Here is a 16,511-nt window from a genome sequence, read left to right as displayed (position 1 = left end):
TGTTAGAGAAACACGTTTACTTACATTATTCTTTATTGAAAGCATTTAAACGGTTTCTTGCTACAAAGGGTTACTTATTTAAATTACATGTCTTGTATCCCACAAGACAACCCTGGTTTACTAGGAAAGCAGTAAAGGAACTATTACTACTCCTAGCTCTCAGTCTTTGGCATCCGTGGCCATATCGGACAAAACCTCATCTTCATCTGAGAAGTACACTAACTCCTCAGGTCCTCCTCTTCTTCATTCTCGACTTCCCCTGGATCTACAATCATTTCTTCATCTGTAACTTCACCATCCCCATGAGGAGGATGAAGTTGAGCGTACAACAAGTGGACATTCTCATGAAGAATGGTATTACCCATCTCTAGGTCTTCTACGTAGAACTCCAACTCATGGATGCGTTCATTGGCCGCATCCTCTCGTGTCCAGGCTTCATTCCGTAGCTCCATGGTCATGGTGATGCCCCTTTGCATTTCCGCTAGCTCTTCTTGATCTTTGGCATGAGCTCGACAAAGAGTGTTGAGCTCCTTATTGAGGTTCTCGATGTTGGCAGGATTGCTTGAAGATCCTTCAGCTCCTAGGGTCTTGGCACTTCCTTCACCAAGCTTGTGGTTTCTTGGTGCCAACTGGTGACGAGGGACTCCATGAGGTCTGGTGGACTTGCATGCGGTTTTCTTGGTCTTTGCCATAGCCTGTAGAATTTAGGGTAGGACTATAAGAATAGCTTGAGGATAATGGAGGTTAGCAAGAATGGGATTGACATTACTTACCCAACCACTATTAAGGGGAATTATTATGCAATGTGCTCAAGCATGATGCATGAATCGATCTTACGAATCTAAGTACAAAAGATTTATATAATCATAAGTACTAGATTTTTAATACATAGGACAAACCTAAGCATATTATCTGCCACAAACTTTCACATAAGACAAGATTGAGGCTAGATCAAAGGTAAGAAGAAAGAAATTTGAACTTTAAAATATCAAGTTTACTTTCTTTGATCCAAATCAATTTAAAGGTTTTTCCAAAGTAACCTACAATGATCTTAGATGGGAACTGCTCTGATACCAGCTGTGGCAGAACCTCCTAAGGAATCGGGCCCACGTGCACCTATCGTTGTCTTAACAGACCTCGGATAATGTTCATGAGTTCCCAACAACTCAACAGGTCTGTCGGGTGTCCTCGGGAAACCCGAATCATCCACGATTCTCTTTTCAAATAGGATCCCAATCACAGACATTGCAGATTACAACAGTTTATTCAAATATATACATCAGAGTAAAAGATAGCGGAAGTCTTAAGATAACATAGTTTACAAACCAATTGTTTTCAAACTTACAATACCATAAGTGTCATACAACCATAGTAGCGGGATAATATTACATTAACTTTATTTATCATACAAACTAGTGCCTTGTCCAAAGGCCATTCATCACTCCTCATCGTCATTGACTTCAAACACAGACATGTAGAAGGGACCAAAACAAGCATGCACATGCGACTCACCTGCAACAAGGGTTAACAAACCCTGAGTACAAAGGTACTCAATAAGACTAACCTGACGTAACGGGGTGTAAGACTTTAGAGATGTAGGGGTTTGGGGCAAGGTAAGGATGTAGCAAGATTCAAAAGTTCTTTGCCAAAAGCTTACTATTCTTCACTCTATTTTCAAGTTTTACCCCTAAGTTCTTTTAGTTCATTACCTCAACTAAATGTACATTTCCCATATTCCAATCCTTCTCATTCCATTCTTTTCTCATATTTTAGTAATTCACCATTCATGCATTGCTTCTGTAATGAATCGAGTCTCCATATCCACGGAGCACCGGCAATTTGAATTGATTCAAGTCCCAGCTAGGGATTCCTTATCACACGACATATGTAGAACTTAATCTTGCATATATCAACCTTGCTACCGGATCCTCCTACACTAAGCTATCTCCACGCCACCCGAGAGCACAGCACACCTCAAATCCGACCACATTCCAGCCACAAGGGTACACGCTACTCCCGCCATCTCTCCACTCCCAGTGCGTGGGCATTCGTCTTAGTATCGGATTAGCCGAAGTAGGCTTACCAGAGTATGTGACAAGTACTACAAAGTGTCTCATTTAGAAGATCCACAATGAGTGGCCTTTAAGCGACATAGCCGGCAACATTATCCAACATTCAAGATAAGTCACCCGACTAGTCTCTAGTTCATTCTACCTTCTTTCTTTCTTTGGCTAGTATGCCATCTTTGATTGTATCGAAACTTTTACTTTGAAAGCCTATCATAAAGCATACTAAGCATTCAATGCCTTTGTAAATGAAAACATCTTCAAGGATGGTAAACAATTATCAAGGTAGGCAATGTATCAAATAGGTAACATTTGAATTAATCAACTTAATGCAACAAGTAACATAGGTGATAAACTTTTCAAAGTAACAAGGTAATGGTTTAATGCATAAACCGGGGCTTGCCTTCGTTGACGATCTTAGGTTCCGGATCAGTATCACAATTATCGAATCCCATGACAACCGGTGATTCTTCCAAAACTTGTTCAACTAGAATCATTTCACTCTCGAATTCTACACGAAATGATAACATATGCTTTAACATGATGATAATGTAAACATGGTGCTTTCACGGTACATGAAATGTAAAAACACCCTGAATACGATTTTCCTTCACGGTACAGTTGCAGGCCAACAAAACTAACTTGTAAACCTACCGTCAAGACCCACACATGTGACTTGACCAAATGAATCTTGAAACCCTACTAGTCACAAAATATGACCAAAACAAGATTCAACACTAATCAAGCACTTAGGGTTTGCTTTTATTTATTTTTGAATTAATTTGGAAATAAGCCCAAAAATGAACTTGTTCTAAATGACCTCAAAATTTTATGTAAGCTTCCTCATGACAAATTAGTGTACCAAAACAAATTTCATAATTTTTGAAGTTATACAGTGGCCTACAAAAATCATGGAAATTTCATTTATTAATTAATGGACTGAATAATTGAACATTAAAAATTTATTCAAATTTCAAGTTTCAAATGTTTAAACCATACTATAGCATGTACAGAGGCTACATACAAAATTTTAGAATTTTTGGAGCTATGATTATTTTCCTACAAATTTCCAAAGATTTAGCACTATTCAAAATCAGAAAATAACAAAAGTCACTATTCTCTCTCTTGCTCTCACTGACAGCCGGCCCCCACCTATCATCCCCAACCTCGGGCATTGACTGTGGCTGCGACGGCGCTGATCGGTGCTAATTCGCCGTCGGTGAGTCTAACAGCGATAGCCAAAGCACTAACATGCTCACAAGAGCTAGGCGCATCGATCAGTGGCACTTTGGAGGTCGATTACGACATGGAACAAAGCTAACGCCGACCATGGTGGACGCGGTGGCACGGCAGTGTTACGCCAGTGAAACAAGGCCAGTAACGGTGAAACAGAGGGTACAGGAAGCATCAGTGGCTCACCCCGATCGTGCTGCAGCAACAAGCGAGACCGAAGAAGCCTAAGTGACGAGTTTCGACGGTGACCGGGATCACGGCAGAGCGGACCTCGTCAACGACAGCGTTCCGGCGACTGCAGTGGGCAAAACGAGCAGGCAAGAGTGGAATGAACACTACAGCATCGAGACGAATCCATAGAGCCAACCAGCAAGGGCAATGGCTCACCGAACGAGGCTGGCCACGGTGAATCGGAGCTTCCATTGATGTCGCCGGCCGCAAGGAAGATGAACGTGTACCGCGAGCTCTCAGCAAAATTAGGTGGCAGCAATAGCTCGGTTGAATGCGCAAGGAGCAGGCGGAACTGGAACACGGCTTTGACAGGGCTTGCTTGCGCTGAGTTGATGGGAGAAGCTCGCCGGAGTTGAGACGGTGGCGTCGGGAAAACAGAGGGGAGGAAGAAAATCCGACGATGTCATTTGGGTCTTATAGCTTGGCTAGGAGCGCACGGACTCGACACGCAGAGTGCTCCCTGCACCAGCGTGAAGCCAAGGGCGGTCACAGGCGTGCCTGGAAGGCCGGAGAAGGACGCCGGCGGTGAGGCGGTGACGGCCTATAGTTATCTGGATTTTTGAAGTATTTACAGATTTGTCACTGCATCTATTTTTCAAATTACTCCTAAATTTTCTAAAGAAGTTGAAAATCTCCAAAAATGAAAGTTGCTCAATTTTTCAAACTCTACAACTTTGCTTCTAGGAACATTTTCAAATTCTACCTCCATTTTGAAATTTGAATTTGGGGTGCATTTGAGTATTTGAATCATTTCAAAATTACTCCAAATTTTATATGTAAACTTGAAAAACTTTGAATACCAAAGTTGATCCTTATAAAATAATATTCAACTTTGCTTTTTGCCCCAACCCCAAATTCCACATGGATTTTGAATTAGTCAAAAGGGGCAAAAAGGACTTTTATGATTTGAATTTGAATTCAAATTTGATTTGTTTACCTTTTGCTTTAACTTTGATTTTTGACCCGTAACATGGCCCATTAGGGTTATTTGAGTCAAATGACACATGGCCTCACATGATCACATGAAATTTGACCCTTGTGGTCATGATCTTTATTTAGGGTTTTGAATCACATCACATGAAATAACAACATTATGAAATAAACCTTATTTAGTGAATGCATTCAAAATTTTCTACTTTATGAATGCTTTGCAATGCATATGATGACATGTCAAATTTTAGTGTTAGGTCAAAACACCAGAGGTGTTACAAAAGCGATCTTTGATCGCCTTGAGGGCAAGGCAAGGTGGGACGAGGGTGCTGGCGAAGGCACCTCCAATCATTCCGCCAAAAGAAAAAATAAGAAGCAACGACGCGAGGACCCACTCGTGGCTGCTGCTGACCGCAAGGGTGGTTGGATGCCCATGGAGGGTGCTCCAAACCACTTCAAGAAAATGCTCGAGGGGCCATGCCCGAACCACGCCTTCCCCGTAAAGCATCCGCTCAAAGACTACAACCTCATGCGGAAGTTCTTGTCTAGAGGCTCCAACAAAGGGGAGCAGGGGAAGGAACCTGCCTCCGCTATAGACGACACCGAGAAGAAGGATGATGGCTTTCCAATGCTAGATGGCTACCTCATGATCTTCGGGGGATCAACGTCCCATGACTCCAAACATCATCAGAAGGTCGCACGCCGCCAAGTCTACATGGCCCAACCGGCCACACCTCCCTTTCTCCGGTGGTCAGAGTCCGCCATAACCTTTGATCAGACCGACCATCCAGACGTCGTCCCACACCTAGGAAGGTATCCACTTGTGGTCGACCCGATCGTCGGCCCAAAGCACCTCACCAAAGTTCTGATGGACGGAGGCAGCGACCTTAACATCATGTATGCAAAGACGCTCGATGTAATGGGCATCGACCAAACACACCTCTGCCCAATCCGAGCGCCTTTCCACAGCATCGTGCCTAAGAAGTAGGCCATGCCACTCGGACAGATCAATCTGCCCATTACCTTTGGGGATCAGTTCAATTATAGGACTGAGACCCTCACCTTCGAGGTGGTTGGGTTCCCTAGAACCTTCCACGCCATCCTAGGACGTCCATGCTACGCAAAGTTCATGGCCATCCCCAACTACATGTACCTCAAGCTGAAGATGCCAGGTCCCCATGGGGTCATCACCATCGGCACATCCTTCCAGCGCGCCTATGAGTGCGAGGTCGAATGCTATGGCCATGCTATGGCAATCGTCGCCTCCGGGGAGCTCACCGCCCTCAAGGAGGAGGTCATCGAAGGAGCGCCCAATGCAAAGAAGTTGACCGGGTCGTTCAAATCGATCGAGGGCTCCAAGGAGGTCCTCATAGATCCTAGCAGCTCCGAGGGTAAAACGGTACGCATTGGTACCATGCTCTCCTCCGAATAGGAAAGCGCACTCGTCAACTTCCTCCACGACAACAAAGACATCTTGGCATGGAAACCCTCAGATATGCTAGGCATTTCGAGGGAGGTCACCGAGCATACCTTGAAAATCCATCTAGGCTCCAAGCCGGTGAAGCAACGCCTGCGCTGCTTCGATGAGAAAAAGTGCAGGGCCATCAGTGAGGAGATAGCAAAACTGTCGGCCACTAGATTCATCAGGGAAGTACACCACCTAGAGTGGTTAGCCAATCCTATCCTTGTATGAAAGAAGAGCGGGAAATGGAGGATGTGTGTTGACTATACGGGCCTCAACAAGGCATGCCCAAAGGATCCGTTTCCTTTGCCATGCATAGACCAAATAGTCGACTCTACCTCAGGGTGTGAAACCCTCTGCTTCCTTGATGTGTACTCCGGCTACCATCAAATCACGATGAAAAAGTCCGACCAACTTGTGACTTCTTTCATCACCCCCTTTGGATCATTCTGCTATGTTTCGATGCCATTCGGTCTGAAGAACGTTGGGGCAACATACCAGCGAAGTATGCTCAGATGCTTTGGGGACCTCATCGGGCAGACCGTTGAGGCCTACATTGATGACATCATAGTTAAGTCCAAACGGGCTGACCACCTCATTACCGATCTTGAGCAAACCTTTGCGAAACTTTGGGCGAATGGCATCAAACTCAATCCTGAGAAATGTGTTTTTGGGTCCCGAGGGGTATGCTGCTTGGCTTCATCGTCTCCGAGCATGGCATCGAAGCAAACCTAGAGAAAATCTCAGCCATCACAAAGATGGGCCTGATTCAGAACATAAAGGCGGTTCAGCGAATCACAGGGTGTCTTGCCACCCTCAGCCGATTCATCTCACGCCTTGGCGAACGAGGACTCCCCTTTATCGGCTCCTAAAGAAAGTAGACCGCTTCGAGTGGACATCCGAGGCCTAGGAGGCTTGACATGGTCAAACTACTTCTAACAAAGCCCCCGATCCTAGTTCCTCTGAGCAACAGAGAATCCCTCCTGATATACATAGCGGCCACCACGCAAGTGGTCAGCGCCACCGTGGTAGTAGAATGGGAGGAAGAAGGGCATGCCCTCAAAGTCCAGCACCCTGTGTACTTCATCAGTGAGGTACTATCCGACTCCAAAACCCGCTACTCCCAAATCCAGAAGCTCCTTTACACCATCCTCATCACCAAGAGGAAGCTACGCCACTACTTCGAGTCACATCCTGTGATGGTTGTGACATCGTTCCCCCTTAGTGAGGTCGTCTAGAGCCAGGACACCATAGGAAGAACAATAAAGTGGGTGCTCGAGCTGATGGATCAAGGCATCACATATGCCTCTCGAACGACGATCAAATCCCAAGTATTAGCTGACTTCATCGCCGAATGGACCGAGGTCCAAACACCACCAACAATCATTGATCAAGAGTACTAGACAATGTACTTCGATGGATCACTGATGAACAAGGGCACCGGCGTGGGCCTGGTCTTCGTGTCACCCCTCAGGGTCCGCATAAGGTACATGGTTCGGCTCTATTTCCCCTCATCAAATAATGTGGCCAAATACGAGGTACTCATCAATGGCCTACGCATCACCGTCGAGTTGGGCAACTGATGCCTCGACATTCGAGGTGACTCTTAGCTGGTCGTTAACCAAGTCATGAAGCAGTCAAGCTGCCACGACACCAAGATGGCTGCGTACTATCGAGAAGTCCGACGGCTAGAGTGCCTGGGCGGCCTACACCATCTCATCTACGTTGAATGACCCCCATCTTCACACCACGCTCTGGATTCATGGGCGGATCTATGAGTTTTTCTCTCCCTAGCATTACCCTCTCTCACTTAGGACCTACCGCGACGCACGAACGCATTCGGTGGAAAGGAAGGAGAAGAGGTAGAGACTCAGAGGCAGGCGAAGGAGTGGGGCAAGAACTCCCCTCCCCCTCCCTATTTAAGGAAGACGTGCAGCAACTGAGGAAAGGCAAAAGGTTGGGACAAAAAACTCTCTTCCTTCCCCTATTCAATGTAGGTGGGAAATCAATGCTGACGAGAATCCGAGGGATGCGCCTAGACCAATGGGACGCGCTCTGGTTGACAAGACATCACCTGGTCAAACAGGATGTTGCCTGGGAGTGGTCTGCCACTAATGCATGCCGGGCGCTAGAACCAGGGCACACCCGCATGCAGACGATTCTCTGCTTCCCTAGGCAGGACCATGGAATGACCCGCCGGGGGGGTGTCCCGTTGGGCCTCCTGGGTCGATCGGACAGCCTAGGTGAAATGATGAATGAACGGCCGCAGAAAGATAAGCACCTCTATTTTCTTACTTTGCGCGTTAATTTCATTACCAAGTTTCTGACCCCAGCAACGGTAGGGGCATGGACATCGCTCGGGGGCTACCGAGAGTGTCTACCTGTTTATACATCCTCCTCGCCCGACCCCTCCTTACATTTAAAATTAGAAGCATGGCATGTGGATATAAAACTTTGAATACAACTGGACGAACCGTCAGACCCTACACCCCGACGGCTATGGTGTTTTTGTTCACCAGCATAATCGGATTCACAGTTCCCTGCATCACAAGCTTTAGCTCCTGCCTTCCCAAGAAGGGTTTGGGGGGGTCCTCCTGTAGAATCTCCTTCGAGGAGAAGCTGTTAGGTTGCCTAAATCAATCGAACAGCTCGGATCGCCGTCGAGAGACAGAAACAAAAAATGGCAATGCTTATGCAGGTTACACCGACCTCATCGCAAACGTCAGACCCGAACCTCGCACTAACATATTTGGTAAGAGCTTCCTGTCGCTCATGCCACCGGGGTAATGTTACCGACCCCCCGCTTTTGTTTCAATTAAATTATACATTGAATCCATACATCCAAACGTTGCATATGCAAATCGCTGCATCCCAACGCTTCGTGTCGCGTCACGAAGCGACAGCCGCCTCATTCAAGCCCTCCAGTTACGAAAACCATGGACGAGGCGATAGTCACAAAATGAGCTAGCCCTTGATCAAATCCCCACCATGCGCGGGGGCTCAGGGAAGGCCAGGCCAGCAATAAGACCAAACACACAGTCACACAGCGATCGCCAAAATCCTAAGTAAGGGGTACGTGCAAGACTAAGTTCGCTACCCTCACTCCGGTCTCTAGTAACATCAGACCCCAATGACCGCAAAGGGGTTGGATCTCGCTTGGGGGCTGACAAAGGTACGAGTACCTCCTTTCTTTTTTTGAAACAATCATTACATCAGACCTTTTCCTCGCGTCGGGACTGGCGGTAAGGTTTAGGGGAACAGATAGGTAAGACTGCAAAAAGCCCGCGCCCAGACGGCTACGACAATTTTGCTCACCAGCACAATCAAAATTGGGCCCTACAGTCTTAATGAGTGGAAGGGTCAGATCGCATAAATCTCTTTTCGTTGCAAAAAGGGAAGAAGGTAAGATCAGACAAACGAAACAAAATTGCGAAACAAAGTCACGAATCTATTTTTGGACACAAAAGTACCGACACTTGTCCACATATTATAGATAAATATTTATTAAACTTATTTAACTAACTACTTCCTCGAAGGGAGAACCATGTCTTTCAGCCAGTTCGCCAGGTTCCGCGCAATGGGAGTCACCGCCTTCTCAATCTCATCCAGCTCAGGGTCTTCATGGCCAGGCGCGAAGCCTTGGCTCATTACCTCCAAGTTGATCTCCCAATCATAATGAGAACGGGCAACAGTGAAGGCTTGGGTGATCCTGGCGTGAAAGGCGTCCTCCTCAAGCTGGCCCACCAAATCGCGCCGGATGGTTCGCCTTCCCCGGGCAGACCGGGACTCTTTTTCCCATCGAGGGAATACGGGTCCAAGGGCCAGCCCAACAGTCTCGATGGCCGTCCTAACTAGGGATGGGCTTGCAAGCAACTAGGACTTAGGTACACGAGCAGTAGGGGCATCTCGATCCATAATCGAGTCCCAGCCAGGCTAACCCTAGATGAAATCCCCATGAATGGGATACTAGGGTTCCCTTAAAACTATCTAGCTGACAAAAACCGAATCCCATAGCCTTACCTACGAAGGATCCGAAATTACCCCTCAGGCGGTTCTATCCGAATCACCCGGGGGCTCGAGGGCTACACCCGTTGGGTGCCCTCTAGCGAATCAAAATACCCTCCGAGCGATTCTATTCGAATCACCCGGGGGCTAGGGGGCTACTGTCGGGGACCTAACACCGGGGTACCTAATGAGGTGGGACTAATGACCATCGAATGTTGATGCTTCCAGTCAGACAAAGAATACTACTACGCTTCTTGCCCGAACGATGGAAGATTGGTTCTGCCTCGCCCGACGGCTAAGGGCTGGCTCTGCCTCGCTCGATGTTCGAGGGTAGGCTCTGCCTCACCCGACAGCTAAGGGCTGGCTCTTCGTCACCCGATGTCCAAGGGCGGGCTCCTCCTCGCCCGACGGCTAGGGGCTGGCTCTGCCTTGCTCGACGTCTAAGGGCGGGCTCTGCCTCTCCCGATGTCTGAGGATGGGCGCCGCCTCGCCCAATGTCTGAGGGCGAGCTCTACCTCGCCTGATGATTGGGGGCTGACTCTGCCTCACCCGACGTTCGAGGGCGGGCTCCGCATCGCCCAACGATTGCACCCTGCTCCTTCATGATGACAAGCACAGGGTACGACTGGACATTCGAGTCAAACGCAGTACCGAGGACCATGCCCTGCACGCCTGCAGGAAGGTACCATCAGGATATGATGGGACGGGCGCTTTAAGCCCTTTCCGATGTAACAGTGCCCAAATAGTGTTGTAGGCGCCGACTTTTGTCCCACAGTGTAGTAGGCGCCGCCTTCAGTCCTCGGGCACGGATACTAACATAGGCATACGATAGCCACTATGGTCCAAGATAGAAATCATATCATCTACAGTGACGGATGTATGGTCACTTCCCCTATTACTCCCCGAGGGGTCACAGCTCGGCTCTCCGGCACGCCGCACCGTCCGCCGGTGTAGGATGGGACGCACCCACTTGCTAAATGAGGCCAGGGCATGGCCTACGAGGATCAGCGAACACGCCACCTCTGACATGGCCTGCCATGTTAAGCAGGGCATGCACAGGGAAAAAGGAAGACCCGGCTCCCTCAAAGGACCTTCTATACCTTTGGCATTTTCCTTTTTCTCCGATCTGTAACCCCTACTCCCCCTTGGTCTATAAAAGGGAGGGCAGGGGCCCCTACTAAAGGGACCAACTTTTGACGGATCAGTTCAACATACACAACACATCACGCATACAGCCGAGCAGCGACCGAGCTCTTGGCATCCTTTCGACCATTCCATCAGAGACCTAGGACCTCTCCCTCTCTCGGCCGTTTGTACCCCCTACTACGAATTTTTTTTTTGGTACTAATAACACGAGCACCAGTAGACTGGACGTAGGGACATTCAGCCCAAACCAATATAAATCTTGTGTCCTTTAGTGCACCATCCGGGCCTAACACGCAACAATTATAAATTTACTAGCCAGTGTTTGTTTGAAACACCGACAGTCGGTGATCAGGACACTCGGGTAGCTCCTCCTGATCCTATCCTTCTCCTTCGGAAACCTCCTGCTATGGGATCTCCTGTGGGATCTCCTCTCCTTCAAGCTCGAACTCCAGCAGTGTCACTCCCTCCATAGATCCTATATGTATGAGTATACAGATAAACATAGAGAATGCAAAGGGATGAAGTGCAAGTATGATATGAGGCAACATGGACTGATTATGACATGATCAACATGTTTAGCATGGTAGTAAGTGATGATTAGCTATCTTAGTTAATTTGACCAGGTGCATATCTCCTCTCTAGAAAACAAGTAACACTCACCACGTTCTAGCAACCTAAGGTAAAGTTGTTCCTCATTAGTAAGAGACCTAAAACCTATAACTAACAACTTGTCTTAATTAGCCTAAGCATCTAAATAACAAGCATCAAGCTCACACAAGCAAACAAGTCAAGAAACTAGATGCAAGTGTATTATAGAGCAATAAATAGCTAACTGCATACAACCTATCAAAATTGGGCACAACCAACTATACCAGTAGGTTATATACATCACCAACATGTTGAAAAGTATAATGGTTGGACCCAAATCAATTTTATAAAAGTCTTTATTAATTTATCAAATAATTTAGATGAAAATTGGAACTGCTACTTACAATGCTCAATAAATTCTAGAAAAATTATAGCAGCCTACACATACTCCCAGGAGTCTACTGTTAAAATTTCTACTGTTAAAATCTCCACTTACATAGTGCTTAGTGATTCATTAGATGATTAGCGTAGGTGCTTTGTGAAGTGTTTAGGTTAATTAGACCACCGTTTATGCGCTTGCTCTAGGTTTAGGCCTAATGTTTAGTGAGGTTTGCACATCTTTTATCACTCGGTGTTTTTGTGCACCATTGTTGTACATTGGAGGGGCTTATAGTCTTACGAGATCACACCAACCGTGTTTGTGGTGTGGCCGCCAATGTGTACCGAAGGGAACAAGGCCCGCGGCGGTTTAGCTGAAAGCTTGATAGTGAAGACAACGGGGAGCGGTCCGGGAGAGGCTTGCCAGAAGACACACCGGAGACCCACTTGCCCGTGGAGAAGGCCCGGGGCTATCCACGGAGTTACTCGACCGGGAGCTTAGCCCTTGCGAGAGGCTCCAACGAGGATTAGTGGGAAGCTTGAGCGCTTCTCGATATCTCGGTAAAAATACTAGCATCGTCGACGGGGATTTGCATCTCTACCTCATCTTTACCTTCCGCAATTACATTGTTACCTAGATTGTGTGCTTTAATTTCCTAGCTTAGTTGATTGGGTTGGAACCTAGGTTGCAAGACTCTTCAACACATTAGTAAAATCGTAGTTGCACATTTAGATAGTTACTTTCTTGCATAGGTTTTATTATGGTGGAATTATAGGCTATAGTTTAGAGTAGATTTTTAAGTTGCCTAATTTACCTCTCTCTTAGACGTCATGGTCCCTTACACGTCAAAATCAAGTTCATGCAATTTTGCTATGAGAAGGAACAAAACTTTAAAGAGTAAAAGTAACCCAATAGCTAAAGCTTACAGTAATAATGCCACAACGACTACGACTCTTTTTTGTATTCTAATGCAGGCGTCCATTTTCAATATTTTTATTACTCCACACTTCACTCAGATGCCCTAAGAAATGGAGGATCTAATCTATGAGCAAGGGTCTCAGACCGAGAGAGGATGTAAAGCCCATGATCATCTTTATCTTGAGTGGATCAAGCTTACTTTGCTTGTATAATGATATTCTAATATTCTTGGTTACTTTATGGAGAACTAATAATGATGCATTGAACATTTATCAAGTGTTGCCATGTTGTTTTAAAAAGGCTCTATGTACGCTTGCGACCTTTATGTCAGGTATCTTAGGCTATCCGTACTCGTCGACCTCTATTTCCGTCTCTAAAAAGGAATATTCTATCTTAATCATCGAGATTCTCTATTCTATACTTATTTTTCCCGCACCCGTGTTATCTCTATCCCATACTCTACACAAACTACTCCATATTTTATTCCCCTCCCTCCCTCTTTCTCTCTCTCCACAACTCTCTCTCTCTTATTGCTACAGTGGTACTACAGTGTTTTAGCGGCTGCTCTCTCGCGCGCGGTCTGTGGCGGTCTGCTGTGCAGCCGGTACGCTACCGGGCCGTTTATAGGCGCGTGGGGCGCACTGCACGCACGCTACCGATAGCGTACCGGCAGCTTTAGCGCTGCCCGGTGCGAACAGCCTTAGGACTTATGTTATCAATGTGCTAGGTTGTAATATCAAACATCTCGACTTTGCTTTGGAACTCTATGTAAGCAATGCTATTAATGTGTGTTAAGTTTGTAATCTGCAAACATCTCGGTACTCACTGCTTCACGTCGTTATCCATAAACATTTCTGGTTTTCAAAAAAAAAAAAAGTGGAGCCAGCCCGCGCGCAGGGCGCGCATTTAGCACTAGTGATGCAAGGGATCCAATAATAATATGTACATTCATTTGGCATGCAGTGGACCTAGGAAAAGAAACTCATTTGACGAGGAAAAAACAAATCTTGGCTTGTATAACATGACACGTTCGCAAGGCCAGTCTCAACGGTGAGTTTTGTAACGTTGTTTTCAAGAATGCCACGTCAAATAAAATATAATAAAACTTAAATGAAACAACCACTCTTAATATATAGTTTTATTCTAGAGTTTCATAGACATTTAATTACATGACTCATTGCGAGTTGATAACTGTTTCAGGAGAGTTTCATCCCTATAAAACTGATTTCTTCTCTCTCTTCTTAAATATAGCGCCACATCATAAAAAATATCTACATAGCAACTTATTAAATGTGAATGAAGCTGGGATGAAATCAGTCTGTTACCCGAGCACTGCTCCACACCTGGAACTGGAGTGCCGAGGAAACGAAGTGGTGCGGACGTACTCACTTCGTCTAGGAAATAATGTAATTATGGGATGCATGCTGGTCAAGATAGCTTAAGTTTGACTAGGTTGGTAGCAAATAGTATTAATATTTATGTCTTCAAGTAAATTTATTATGAAAATATATTCTATAACTAATGACTAATCTAATGATGCTAATTTTGCATCATGAACGTTAGTACGTTTTTATATAATTTTGGCTAAAATTCAAATTGTTTGACTTATTAAAGTACGAGAATTGCATTTTTTTTTTTGGACGCGAGAGAGCACGTGCATCCACACGGAGACAAATCAAATGAAAGCGACACGCCGTTTCATTCCTGCAACAATTTTTGCTTCCTCGCTCGGCCGCCGAGGCGCTGCTGAGTCAGTGGAAAGGGGCAGGCAAACGAGCTCCAAAAAGGTCGCGCGGGCTGCTGGGGCCGCGCGAAATCTTCCGTCCACTCCGGCCGCAAGCCGCCGAGTGCGTGCGTAGTGCGTACTGCCACTACTGCGTTATGACCACGCTTCCCCCTCCAATTTTACGTGGTCGTCCGGCGCGGACCGACGGGGTCAGCGCTAGCGCGGCCACACCACACCCCAACCCAATACCCAACCACAGCGCGAAAGGGCACGTTTTTAGTCAACTCCCCACCGCGGAAGACCAAACCCGCACGAAAGGCACGCGAAACACCGCCCGGTCGCCCGCCCACCCCATCACGCGCGCCGAGCTCCTCGCGCGGCCCAGCTATATAACACCACACGCGAATCCTCCTCGATTCCGTCCTCGTGCCCCACGAACTTGAACCACATCTCCGCTCGGCGATTCGGCATCCGATCCGCCGCCTTCTTGCTCGAGGCCTGCGGCCGCGGGAGAGGAGACAGCGAGCGAGCGAGAGGTCTCTGCCGGAGATGTCTCGGTACGTGGAGATGCTGGACATGGGCGTGCGCATCGCGGCGAGGTTCCACTCGCACTGCCCGCAGACGGCGCGCATGTACTACAAGCCGCCGCAGACCCAGTCGGCGTCGACGTCGTCGTCGTCCTCCTCCTCCTCGGCGGGCGAGGCCGACGACGCCGCGAAGGCCATGAGCTTCGGTCTCGACGCCGCGGCGGTCCTGCGGCCCTTCGCGTCCGCGGCGCAGGGTAGTTCCGGCCGGGGTTCTAGCGCCACGAGTTCGACACCGCGCAGGTCGTCGTATACGAGGTTGTCTGACCCATGAGGAGAGATTTCCTGCGACAAGTTTTGGGAGAAGTAGTTGTACATGATCCATGCATGTCTACTCCATTCTTTGATTTGTAATTTTGTATACTGAGACAGTGTCGGGAACTTGTAATTGATCAAGCCCCTATAAAAAATCATTCGAGGGATACCGATGAGCTTGCTATACTTTTGGTTGATGTTCAATTTTACTGCACGAGATTGCATAGTGGAGAGTTAAGGGCGACGCAGCTATGCTCATGCTGGTGCTTCATCGTAGACCAATCATGAACAGATTGGAGGAAGAACTTTGGAGGTTGGAAGACGGAAGATTGGAGCTTGTGAAGCTTTTTTTTGGGAAGCCTGGATGGAAGCATGGGAAACTTTCAACTTCAACGAAAGCTTGTGGACCGTGTCACCTACTAGCTACGCAACGAGAAAAATCGATGCTTGACAATTGACGCGTTTTTGGGGGCGGACTAACTGCAAGGTTGACGGTTCAGAAGGGTCATGAACACCGCAATTTGTTTGACAGGGATGGAGATTAACATTACTCAAACATTCTGGGTTGCGTTAGGTGAGGCAGGGGAAGGATGCAGCATGGTTATTCCAGACCCAGTCAAGTAGTAGTGCACTGAAGATTCTTCTAAGTGACGACAAGTCGACAAACATCGCACGCTCCCACTCAACTACTACAGCATGACCTCCACGACGCCATTTCATCGTCTGCAAGACAGTCCAAACACAGATCAACCAATGGTGGTCCTGTTCGTTTGATTTATAAGTCGTATTTTTTCAGTCAATGAATAATTTTTTTTCACAACAAATTAGTCAATAGTACTTTCAGTCATGACTTATCAGCCAAACGAATAGGACGGGTATTTGTAGAAATTCAACTCTCAACTTTATACTACTTTCGATCACGGTGCGTGATTTCTGAAAAAAATACAGATTTGAATTCTTTTAAATTTCAACTCAAATGTATATTCTC

General features: G+C 46.9%; 1 pseudogene; it reads left to right on the top strand.

Annotated features, from left to right (window-relative positions):
• Positions 1 to 15,121: 15,121 nt before the first annotated feature.
• On the top strand, positions 15,122 to 15,694 carry LOC136538092 (uncharacterized; annotated as a pseudogene).
• Positions 15,695 to 16,511: the final 817 nt, after the last annotated feature.

Source organism: Miscanthus floridulus, chromosome 2, assembly GCF_019320115.1.
Source record: "Miscanthus floridulus cultivar M001 chromosome 2, ASM1932011v1, whole genome shotgun sequence".
Lineage (NCBI taxonomy): Eukaryota > Viridiplantae > Streptophyta > Magnoliopsida > Poales > Poaceae > Miscanthus > Miscanthus floridulus.
The sequence above is the reverse complement of the archived record's forward strand: the minus strand, read 5'-3'. Positions and strand labels throughout refer to the sequence as shown.